We start from the raw sequence: 12,366 nt of genomic DNA, 5'->3' as shown, positions 1-12,366 counted from the left end.
AACGCCCTTCGCTGGCATGAGAAAACACACTTGCGAGAAGGGGGGACGTGGGCCCGCGTGGAGGGCCGGGGGCGCTCGGGCGGGGCCGCATCCCATGGCAGTGTCACCTGCTGTTCTGCCTCAGGGAGTGACGTGGCCGGTGGGGTACCGGGGGCCAGGACACTGGGTGCCGGGTGCAGGGCCTCGCTGGCGAGCCAGGCTCACCTGAGCTGAGGGGGGCAGAGATCTCGCTGGCCAGCAGTGATGTGGGAGGCGGCACCCACTTTCTGTTTGCAGGAGGATGGGCCCTTCTTACGTGCGCCCGTATGACCACCCAAGTGCGGGCCGTTGTCCCCTACCAACTTGCAGGCTCCAGGGGCTTTCTCCGCATCTTGGCGCCACCATGGTCCATCCATTCTCTAGTGGGGAACATCTGGGCTCTTGGCAGGGTTTGCACAGGTTGTTGTGGGCGTGGTGTGGCTTTGGAGGCCTCTGTACACTCATCATTGGGGTTGTGCCCACCACTCCATACTCCCAGGCCAGGTCCCAGCTGCCCACCCTGGTCACATGTCCGAGGACGCTACAGCCTGCTGAGCACCTGGCCAGGGGGGCCGTGGCATTAGCCTGCAGCACTTGTGGCTCCTGGCCTGTCTCCAAGCAGGTGGGACTTGATGCTTCGGGGCAGTGACACAAGGACCAGGGGAGACACCAGGGGAGCCTGTAGGATCAGAGGTGGGTGGAGCCCAGCTTCCCCAGCCTCCACGGTTCTGCCCCTGGGAACACACCTCCTGGTGCCTCCAGCCGGATGACGGGTGGTTAAGGAGCATTGATTAAGCCCCAGGCCCACCACAGATGCTGCTCTGACCTCTTAGTAGGAGAAGGTTTTGTTTCTTTACTTTATAGTTGGAGAAGCTTCGACGTATCTAACCACAAACCCAGGGCTCTTAACCAGCTTGGCCAGTGTGTCTGAAATGTCCTGACAGCTTCCTTTTGAGAGAAAAACAGTCTGTGTCTCTGCCGTGCACACATGCCCTCTGCACACACCCAGAAACATGTTTACCGAACCACTTCCTTCGTGAGGTGGTGGGCGTTGCGTCACTCTCCCAACAGCGTGTGTTCCAGAAACGTCCTGCTGGGTGATCTCTGTCGGCACCTGATGCGACCCCAGAGCCACGGTTCAGTGCTCCTGTCCTGTGTCCGTTCTCTGATTGGACTGTGGATGTTTGCTGTTGGGACTGTGGTTTACTAGTAAGGGAGCCTCTGTCTGATGGTTCGAGGGTATCTTCTCCCCCGGGACCTGGGTCTTCTACAGGCAAAGGCTTTAATCTCGTGGCGATGCCCTTTATCACTTTCCGTAGATCACAGGTGCTGCTAAGGTCCTGTCTGAAACTCTGTCCCTGGGGGTGCCTCTCTGGCTCAGTCAGTGGAGCTTGTGACTTCTGACCTTGAGGTTGTAGGTTCGAGCCCTACAGTGGATGTAGAGATTACTTACAGATAAATTCTTAAGGAAGTGAAAATAAAAACTTTTGCCTTGCCCTAAAGATTTTCTCCTGTTACTTATCTGCTCTAAAAATTTTCATAGGTTTTTATAGTTTTTCTGTTTTAGATTTATACCTGAGTTGTTTGTTTTTATTTCGGGCTTTTGTAGACAGTATCATGTTTCCACGTAGTCCTCACCAGTTGGTAGAAGTACAGTTGGCCCTTGAACGATGGGACCGTGAGGTGCGCCAGCCCCCGCACACTGGACAATCTGGGTATAATTTTGTCCTTTGGAACTCACATACTACATATTCTTACTATAGGGTAAGCTGGAGAAAAAATGTTCCTAAGAAAATCATAAGAGAAAATGCATTTGCAGGACTGCACTGTATTTATCCCAAAACTCTGCATGTAAATGGACCTGTGCACTTCAGACCCATGTTGCTGGAGGGTCCGCTGTGTAGTGGACTTCTGTGTGTTGATCCGGAAGTCTGCAGCCTTCCTGAACTCATTATTTCCAGGAGTTTTTACAGATTCCTTGCTGTTTTCTTTCTTTCTTTTTTTTTTTAAGATTTTATTTATTTATTTGACAGACAGAGATCACAAGTAGGCATAGAGGCCAGCAGAGAGAGAGGAGGAAGCAGGCTCCCTGCTGAGCAGAGAGCCCGATGCGGGGCTCGATCCCAGGACCCTGAGATCATGACCTGAGCCGAAGGCAGAGGCTTTAACCCCCTGAGCCCCCCAGGTGCCCCACCTTGCTGTTTTCTAGATAGACGGTCATGTTATCACCAAAGAGAGTGTTTTATTTCTACCTTCCCCAGTTTGTATGCTTTTAATTTTTCTTGCCTTACTGCGCAGGCCAGTGCTTATGCTGTGCTGTCCAGAAGCGGCGGAGGGAGAGACGTCCTTGCCTCGTTCCCGATCCTGGGGAGAAAGCGTTCAGTTTTCCTCAGTTAGGAACGACGTTCACCGTGGGCCCCTGTGCATGCGTGTGACCTCGTGCAGGCTACTCCGTTGTGCTCCTGTCGTGCGGCACGTTTTCATCAGGAGTATCGAATTTTGTAAAGTACTTTTTCTGTATCAGTTGTTTGGATTTGTGATTCTGTCCTTTAGTCTGTTAATGTGTGCTGATTTTCAGGGTGGAACCAGCCTTGCGTGCTCTGTATTCATTACCACGAGCACACCTGCATCTACAGCTGGCGTTACTGGGGAGCCCAGACCAGAGCAGTAGACCCCCCGCCCCCCACTTTGTCCTGCTCTGTGGTGCAGATATGCCACATGGTCCAAGCAGCCTCCTGGCATGGAGGTTTGTGTCTCTGGGCGGAGCTGCATTTCAGGACAGCTCCGGCCATGGGGCTGGGGCAGTACATCCTTGACTCTGCCAGGTGAGGCCAGTCCTGTCCACCAGGGCCACCGTCTTGTGCCTTCCCAGCAGGAATGCACGAGAGTGTCCGGCCCTCTCTCTGATCTGTTTGCTGCTCTTTGTTCCCGCACTGGTCGCCTCCGTGCGGATCAGCCCACACGGCGCTCTGGACTCTCCGTCCTCCGGTCTGCCGCTGCTGTCGCGGGGCTGCGCAGCCCACATGGCTCTCCTCTTGTCACAGCAGCCTGTGCCTGGGCCCTTCCGCCGAAGACCGTATGCTCCCTGCGGTGTCCTCGTCCCCTTCAGCTGTGTGTTTGCCTTGAATTCAAGTCTCGGGATTGCGCTTTCCCTTCTGTTCCGGCATTAGTATCTTGTGCTGGACTTGGTGCATAGGTTAGGGAAGCTTTGAGATGCTGCCCTGTAATGTCCGTGTGACTACACTGGCCCTTCCTGGGGGCCTGGGTCATGTGAAGGGAGGCCCGTCCGGAACCCATCAGGTGCCCAACCCATAATGCTGCCCCAGGGCGTTCATACACGTTTCAGACATACCGGCCTCTCGAACTTTATTTATTGTGAAATGTGACATGATGCACACTGTCCACAAAGTAAAAAGGTACAACTCACTTAAAACAAAGATATTTATTTATTTGAGAGCGAGCGAGTGATCGCGTGCGCCTGCGTGCCGGCCAGTGTGAGTTGGGGGGTGGGGCAGAGGCAGCGGGAGAGGGAGAGGCGGGCTCCCCCCTAGCAGGCAGCCTGTCGCAGGGCTCCGTCGCAGGACCCCCGTCAGGTCATGGGGTCATGACCTGAGCCCAAAGCAGACGCCCCACTGACGGAGCCCCCCGCGGCCGGGGACAGTCCGCTCACCAGATGAAGCACAAACGCTGCGCTTGGTCCCTGAGGCCAGCCTTCCGGCCCGGACTCCGCGGACTCCGCCGGCAACCACATGCTCGCTTGGAGCGGCCGTCTGCCGTTGGGGACCGAGACTCGTTTTTCTCAACGTCGTTCAGGTCATGTCTGTGTCGTCCCTGCCGTGCGCTGCGCCGTGCCAACGCGGCCTCGGACACACGCGGCTGTGGGGCTCGTGCGCGTGGCGCTGTGTGGGACGTGTGCAGCCGTGCTGCGGCCCCTGGCCCGGCTCCCGTCCGACCGACGCGTTGCCTCTGCTCTGCGTCTGCGTCGGTGCTTGATTCCGCATCTTGGTTTTTGTTTACAGTGTTGGATGGCTAAAGCAGTTGGTAAGTCACCTACTTCCTGGCCTTTCACATTTTCTCTTTCTTGAGGTGCCTTAAGTCTTGTGTCCATTTTTTGTTTTGGATATTTTGTCTTTTCCTTAATGATTTGTAGGAGCTCTTTATATATTCTGGTTAAAAGTTTTTTTGGGGCCCCTGGGTGGCTTGGTGGGTTAAGGCCTCTGCCTTTGGCTCAGGTCATGATCCCAGGGTCCTGGGATCGAGCCCCGCATCGGGCTCTCTGCTCTGCGGGGAGCCTGCTTTTCCTCTCTCTCTGCCTGCTTGTGATCTCTGCCTGTCAAATAAATAAATAAAGTCTTTAAAAAATAGACAAACGTGTTACTTTCAAAGTGTCAGCATTTTCAGACGTTACCTTTATGGTTAAAAGATCTTTCTTGACACTGATGGAGGTGTGATGGTGTTTTTCTGTGCTGTTGTCTAGTGGCTTCGTGGTGGGGCCTCTTGCGCTTGAGATCTGTCATCTGTCCAGAATTGACTTCTCTGTAAGTTGGAAGGTGTCACATTTGTCCATACCGATGTCCAGGTGTCCCCTCACCACCGTGGGACTGAGCTGTCAGCCCTGCCCTGCCCTACGGCAGCTCCGAGCTCCTGGTCCGTGTGCGCCACGGCCAGGGAACTTGCTCCGGTCCGCCTCTGCTGGTCGGACACTGTTTCTTCAGCTCTTGGACCTTGACTCTATTTAAATTTGTTTATTCATATGTGTTTATGTAATCTGAGGTGCTTTCCTTTGTAGCTTATTTATTTGCATGCGTTCTTTCTTTTTTTAGACATCTTTTCCACTTTTCCGTAGGACAGTTCGGCCTTCTGCTCAGACGCTGTTCTCTGGATTCTCACGGTCCCCTCTGGTTTGGGTGTCCTTCCTCTGCTGTAGGTGCTCCCCTGCAGGGTTCTCTGTGCCCTTGTGCTTCTGTGGGGCCCCTACGCTGGCTGGGCTGACTCTTCCACACTGAGGGTTCGTAAGGACCCCACATGGCTTCCGTTCTGTGGGCTGCAGCTGTCGCGTGCATATGCTCACAGGTTGCCTTTGAAGGTTGGACATGTGATTCACTCAAGGTGATGAGGTAGCACAGGCGCCTGGCGGGCTCCGCCGGAGCAAATGCGACTCTTGGTCTTGGGGTTGTGAGTTTGAGCCCCACCATCGTGTGTAGAGAGGACTTAGAAAACTTCTAAGGGGGCGCCTGGGTGGCTCAGTGGGTTAAGCCGCTGCCTTCTGCTCAGGTCATGATCTCAGGGTCCTGGGATAGAGCCCCGCGTGGGGCTCTCTGTGCAGCAGGGAGCCTGCTTCCTCCTCTCTCTCTCTGCCTGCCTCTCTGCCTACTTGTGATCTCTCTCTGTCAAATAAATAAATAAAATCTTTAAAAAAAAAAAAAAAGAAAAGAAAACTTCTAAGGAATAGTAAAGTGGTACATATACATAAACATTTTTTCTGGAAAGTAACTATTTTACGAAAGAAATGAAACGTAGTGAGAAGAGTGGCACTGTTCTCTGTCTGCAAGCTGCGTAGCTCTCCGTGACTGCACTCCATCTGGCTTTCTGCTGCTGGTGTTTTGGTGTGTTTGTTTTTTGTTTCTTTAAGTGCAGAAGTAGTCCAGCCTCTCACAGGCATGCGGTGTGCAAAGAGACCTGTGTGGCTACCTTCTCAGGGGATCTGGAAAGCCGCTACGGCGTGGGCCCTGCGGGTCAGTGGCCGTGTCCTGTCCCTTAGTGGGTCTTCCCTTGCGGGTGTCCTGTATTGGTTATTTGGAAAATGTTGATTCATGCAGATCCTCCTAATAGTAACATGTTTATATTAAGAATTTCTCATTTTTGAGGGGCATGGGAGCCTCCTTTGGTTAAGCATCAGCCTCTTGACCTCAGCTCACGGGGTTGTGTAAGCCCCACGGTGGAGCCCACTTGATGTGCCTTTTAACGTTACCGCCAGTCCCGTTACGGTGTCTTCCAGTGCGGGGATGCTGTTGAGCTCGTGGACGCGGATGCGGGTTTTCCTGAGCTCAGGTTGCACTTGGCAGCTCGAGCTTCGTTACTGACCACGGCTGCTGTTGATTTCCAGTTCCGTGATTTTTGAGAAGAGACCTGGAAACCCAGATCTGAGTAATAATAACGGTTTGTCTTTGAGTCTTTCAGGTTAAGCCTGTGTTCTGTGGAAATGTAGCTGGGTCAGCCGGCCAGGCCCAGACGCTCTCCTGGGAGTGAGCACTGCCTGCCACGCGCCCTTGAGTCTTGTCAGAGCACAGAAGGACGGAGCCTCAAGGTTTGCAGTTCAGTAAGATCCTGAACTGTTGCTTCTGGCTCCAGGACAGTCGGCAGGTGCCGCAGGGTCGTGTCACTGGGGTTGTGTGAGGGTCTCGCCTTCGAGTGGGCGTTTCCCTCGCTGGTCCCTTTGGAAGGGCAGGTTGTCATGAAAACAGTCTTGGCCTCGCAAGCCCCCAGAAGGGGTTCGGGCTCCCTCAGAGCCTGCAGACGGCACAGCCACTGCACCGTGGTGGGGGGCCAGTCGCAAACACGTGGCCGCTGTCTGGTTAAACTTTATTTGTGGACGTGGAGATTTTCATTCCATGTGACTTTCATATGTCACAAATGCTAGTCTTGAATTGCTTTGTCCCCCGAAGGTATAAAATGCGAGGCCCCAGGTGCCCTGCGGGCTTGCGTCCACAGAGCAGCCTACTCTGAGTTGGTCCTGTGAGTTCAAGCCCCACATTGGGTGTAGAAATTACTCAAAAATAAAATTAAAAAAAAAAAATCAGAAACTCCTTCTCTCTCCGTTGTTACCGAAGCGGGGAGAGGGCTGGTTTTGGCTTTGGGCTGTATTTCATGACTCTGTAACCTCCCGCTCTCCTCTGCGGCGGGAGGAGGTGGTGGCTCGGCTTTTCTGCGGGCTCGAGGCCGTCTTCACTGTGCCCTTGCCCTGGCTGGCATTGTGGCCAGATTTGGTGTTGGAGTCTCTGGACCTGCGTCCCGGTGCTCTGTGGCCCTCTGAGAATGCAGGGCACCGCTCCCCGAGTCCCGCCCGCTCCTTTGCCGAGGATGCGGCGCTGTCCCGAGCGCTGCCCCACACTCCTGTCCCCGGCAGGTGCGTCTCTGGAGGTGTGGTGAAGGTAGGTCGCAGGGGCGCTGGCTGTTCGCCGGGGTCACAGTCCTCCCGTGGGAAGAGTTGTGTCCCAGGCTGTTTGCTTCTGTTACCGCGTCGGTAGTGCCTTTGCCTTTGCAGGATGTGAGCTTTTTGTATTGGTCCTCCAGCTCTCAGCCTTTTCTCTCATTTTTAGAGTTTTGACTCTTTTATTCTCTCTCCGTGAATTTTTCTACACTGCTAAAACCAGGATTGCTTCTAAGTCATTGTTTCTCTGTGTTCTGCGATGTGTGTCTGAGTTGGTTAAGGGGGATTTTTTTTTTTTTTTTAAGATGTATTTATTTGACAGAGACCCAGCGAGAGCGGGCACCAAGCAGGGGGAGTGGGAGAGGGAGAAGCAGGCTGCCTGCCGAACAGAGAGCCCCACGCGGCAGAGCACAGTCCCAGGCCCCTGGGATCATGACCTGAACAGCAGGCAGATGCTTAACGACTGAGCCACCCAGGAGCCCAGGGAGGGGTTCTTAATGTGTTGGGAGCTCTCAGGACTCCCTCCCATGTGTGAGTCTGGTCACTGGGTCATCTTCTCAGGCTTCCTCTCTCCTTCCTGGGCTTGCTGCTGAGTTGGACTCAGCGTCCTGGGGGCTGGTGGGCCTCCCTTGATTGCGGGGGTGTGTTGCCTCCGTCGAGCAGTCTGGGCTGGTGACCCTGAGTTCGGGGCCACTGCGCCTTCCCACAAGAACTGCTCTCCTGGCCTGACTGGGCCGAGCCCTCCTGGTCCTCTGGACTTGCGCCCCCAGGGCTTGTGTGAACTTGCAAGGGCTGTGGCTCTGTCCACGCGGACTCCAGCTCTGACGCGCATGCAGCCACTACACACGCCTTCTGGCCCCCCCGTTTCTTGCTGTTAGCTTAGCCCTCGAGAAGGAGGGATAAGGCTGGGTCCCGGGATTTTTGCTGGACTGTTGGTGTTAACCACAGGATCCGTTCTGCTCTTGCATCAGGTTCGGTCCCGGAGGGAGCCTCTGTCTCCTACCCGTGGCGAGCCTTGTGGTATGATTCTGTGTTTGGCAGAGAGAAGACAGTGTGGCTATGGTATTTGGGGTCGGCTTAGGTGAAGCCGTGTGTGCTTGCAGACATGTGGCCGGGGGCTGGCTCCGGTGGCTGTGCTCAGCATGAACACTGCTCGAGGCGCCTTTCGGAGAACACACCTGGTCATCGTCCTTGTTTGGAGAGGGAGCTCTTATCGTGGCTGCCCTGCCCGCCCCTCTGAACGGACTCTGTCGGCGCCCACAGCACAGGGTCCCAGGGCGAGCAGGAGAGAGACCCTGTCCGTCAGGCAGCAAGTGGTGCTCCCGCGGGCTGTGGGCCCCTGTGATACGGGCAGGTGTAGAGCTGCATGACCTTTCCCAGCCGTGCGTGGCCCTGGGCGGGGAGCTGGCTGCAGACCACAGCTGCTTCCTGTCCAGACCAGGAGGCCGAGCCCTGACCCGTGGCTGCCAGAGCAGTGATGGACTCTCAGAGCCAGCCATCGAGGCTTTGGACTTTGGTGTCAGGGCACCGGCTGGGGGCTCTTGTCAGGGGACTCGTCCAATTCCGCGCAGTCTTGAGTGCTTTCCTGAGTGGTCTCTGTGCCTCCCGGCAGCTTGCGAAGCTGGAGCTGCTGCCTTTCGGTTTGGAGGTGCAGGAGAGGGCCTGCGTCCAGGGGCCCGTCCTGTACAGGGACTGGCCAGTGGTTGGAGCGGCCTTGGACCAGCCACGCTCCTTCATCCGAATGCACACGGCCCTGCAGACATCCCCCACGTCCTGCCGCTGTGGTGCCGAGGACCGGGTCTGCGTGTATCCCGGAGTGTGCTTGTTTTGGATGTGGACTAGAGCGCCCCTGTGTTGGGGCAGACAGCCCCAGAGCCCGGCTTCTGTTGGCCTTGGAACTTGTTAGAAGAGACAACGTCCCCTCCCGCCGCCACGGAGATGGTCTCCACTGTGCTGCCTCTGTTGGGGGGTCCCGGCCTCTTCATGGGTTGAACAGTGAGTGCCCAGCAGTGAGCAGGGAGCCTGTGGTACCCTGGCAGCCTCTTTCCTCCTAGAGGACCCCTGGAAGAAGGGGTGAGCCTGGCCCCCGACCGGTTCTGCGCAACCTTGTGCCAGTCGTGGGTGGCGATGAAAGCGTCCGGGGCTTCTGTCTGCGACCGGGTCCTTCCCTTTGCCGGCACGACCGTTTCTCTGAGCCGAGAGAGAGGGGCTGGCTGCATGCGGGGGTGGGGGTGCCGTGCAGCTCGACACTGGACAGCCCGTGAGGCTGGGGAGACCAGGTTGACGGAAGATGAAGGTGCGTTGGAGACCGGTCCTCAGCTGGTTTGTCACGGAGGACATCAGTTCCCTTGGCTCTGCAGCTTGCCAGGCGGGTCTTGCGAGACAGGACGGTTGACCCAGCGCGTCCAGCTTGCCAGGAAAACCAGTCGGAACACGTCCTCGGCGACTCTGAGCCGTCGAGCGAAAAGCCTTCGTGAAGCTGTCTCGCTGACTGCCCCTGAAGAAACGAGTCGGGGTGCTGCGAGGCCCAGGCCCTGAGGGAGCCATGGCCGTCCCCGTCGTCCTCGTGCTCCAGACCGGTTGGGAATACTGAGGTGTTTGCGACCAAGGGGCACTGAGGTGGCCTCGGTGGTCTCAGCTGTCATCGTGCATGTGGGCTGAAGGAAAACGTCTTAGGGAAAAGGAAGCAGAACATTTGGGATGACCCTCCCAACCCGTGTCCCCAGCCCCTGGCTCCCGGGTGGGCACGGGGCACGGCATGCTGGGCCGGTGGCTGGCACAGAATGTCCCTTGAACCACCGCCGTGAGGCTTGGGGCCGCCGTCGCCCTGCGACAGGTCGCATGGAATTAGCTGTTATTCACAAAATGAAATGTGAAAATTCATAAAGGGAAATCTCATTTACGGCGGTGCGGGGAGGCAGGGCGGGCCGGGGCAGCTCCCGTGCCCAGCACTGGCTGTCGGCTGCAGATCTGCGGGGGGGGGGGGGGGCTGGTTCACTGTCCCAGCAGGAAGAATGGAGGTTTCCTCCTTCCCCAGCAGCAGCCCAGACACCGAGAAGCCACCGTGCTTCCGGCTCCCACGTCCACCCCGCTAGACTTGTAGGTAGCAGCAGCTCCAAGAGCCTCCTCCGCCCCGTGCCCTGGAATTGCCTGTGGTTCGGGGCTGGCTTGTCAGTCCTGGGGTGCCGTTCTCTGCTATTCAGAAGAAAGCCAGTCTTGCTGGTGAGACGGTAGCAGTTTTATTTTGGACGCGGACGGAACATGACAGGCAGGTGTCTGCTGCCAGAGGCGTGTGTCCCAGCCTGGCTCGGAGGGACTCGGCACGGGGACTGGCACCCAGGGCTTCGGTGGTTTGACTTCAGCGCTGACATTGAGAGCCACTCTCGGGCAGCACCGGTGTAGTACTTCATGGTTTGCAGGGTCCTCGCAGAGCTGGGTGCGCCCTGGAGGGCCGTCGTGGAAGGGCTTTGGGCGGCTCTCTGTGAGTCACCCTGAATGTCCAGACGCTCTCTCTGAATGCTGGGCACAGGTATTTCCCCGTGATGCTGGGCGTCTGCCCGGGCCCAGGGCGCATGGACATGGAAGATGCCGGAGGAGCTGGCTCGGAATTAACGTCACTCCTTCCTCGCGCCTGGTGCCACCTCTGGCCGTTCTGAGGGAGAGTCTGACCTTGCAGGCTGGGGTCCTTGTCACGGGGCTGGACTGTGTTCTCCACGACCCGCTCTGTAGCTCTGGCCCTTCCCACGGAGGCAGGAGGAGGAGGTCTTTCAGCTTAGGGGTCTCAGAACTCTACTTCGAATGGCGAGACCACCTCCCAGAGCCATCTCAGGGAGGCGTAGCCACTACAGAGGAGGCTGGAGATCGGCTGGTCCGGGCCTTTCCCACTCCCGAGCAGGAGGGCTGGACATGCCACCATGACTCTGTTCCATTTCCCGTCGGGAGAGCTGGCCGTCGGGGGCTTCTCCTGAATCATGGCCAAGGAGTCGCAGCACGTGCCCCTTAGCCCGGCAGGCGCAGTGTTCTGGGCTGGGGAGTTGGAGAGGCAGGCGCGTTCACCATTGCAGGCAGAGGCAGGAAGTGTTTCCGGCACCTCCGTCCCCCTCCTTTGTGTGCAGGGGAGAGGTGTCGGGAAGTGAATCAAGTTGGTCAGCCTGGTCCCTCTTCCTGAAGTAAACTGAGGTGTCTTCTCGGGTCAGTTAAGTATCAAGAGATTTATCAGTTAATGTGGAAAAACGAGAGATCTCTGGAAGACGCGGGAAAGGGCAGTTCAGGGCGCACGAGGGGGCCGGCGGGGCCTGGGAGAGCTCTGTGTTCCCGGGGTGCGTGAAGGTTGTCGTTCAGAAGCCGCACCCCGTGCAGATGCGGGGCCGGCCCCTTCGGTGACTTAGTCCCAGAAACTTCTTATCCAGACAGCGAAGCACAGAGGTGTGTCACGGGGGGTGGCTGGTGGCTGGTGGCGGTGGTGGTGGGACCCTGAGGGTGGACATTTAGAAGTGGGGGCACCTGGTGGCTCCGTGGGTGAAGTGTCTGCCTTCGGCGCCCTGGTCCTGACCCCGGGGTCCGGGGACCGAGCCCCACGTCGGGCCCTGCTCAGCTGCTCCCTCCGCCTTGCACGTCGCTCGCGCCCTTTCTCTCTCTCAGTGCATAAATAAAATGTTTTAAAAGTACAAAAAGTATAAAAAGAGGAGACCGTGGCTTTTGGGAAGAAGCGAGGAGCGAGCAGGAGGCCGCGTTTCAGAAGGTCCGTGTTGCCATGGCCAGGTCAGGTCAGCATGGCCGCTGGCAGAGACGGAGAGGTTGACTCTGATAGGGGCCTCTGGTTGCCTGGTGGCCGGCCCGTGTGTGTTAGGTGAAGAGTTGGTGGTGGTTTCGTGCAGGAACGGTTTGCCGTCTCTAAGAAAGGGCTACTCTGGGAGGGGCAGTCTCTCCCCAGACAGCGGGGTGTTTTTGTTTTCGTGTTTAACCATGTCAGAGCATCATAAAACACAGAAATAAGGCAGCCTGTGGCCTGGCATTTCCTGGGAAATACAGCGGCTGGGCCTCAGGTCCCTGTGTAGGGTCTGGCTCAGTGGGCCCAGATCACAGCACCCGAGTTGCCGGGACATCTGACGGGACTGGGAGGGCTCCCTCAGGGGCATCTCATGGCTGCTTCCTGCTCATTTTGTTTGGGAGAAGTTGGGGAATTGGGTCTGCATGGT

General features: G+C 57.0%; 1 protein-coding gene across 11 annotated transcripts in view; it reads left to right on the top strand.

Annotated features, from left to right (window-relative positions):
* The window catches only part of ANKRD11 (ankyrin repeat domain 11), a 177,203-nt gene that overhangs the window by 130,423 nt on the left and 34,414 nt on the right, over positions 1–12,366 (top strand). The window contains exon 2 of one of the 11 annotated variants that reach the window (XM_032323918.1): positions 4,054–4,059. The exons of the other annotated variants lie outside the window; for them this stretch is intronic. The gene's annotated coding sequence lies outside the window, so the exon portion shown is untranslated. The remainder of the gene's footprint in view (positions 1–4,053; positions 4,060–12,366) is intronic. 11 annotated transcript variants of the gene reach the window in all.

Source organism: Mustela erminea, chromosome 19 (genome assembly GCF_009829155.1).
Source record: "Mustela erminea isolate mMusErm1 chromosome 19, mMusErm1.Pri, whole genome shotgun sequence".
Lineage (NCBI taxonomy): Eukaryota > Metazoa > Chordata > Mammalia > Carnivora > Mustelidae > Mustela > Mustela erminea.
This window is presented reverse-complemented; position numbering and strand designations above follow the sequence as displayed.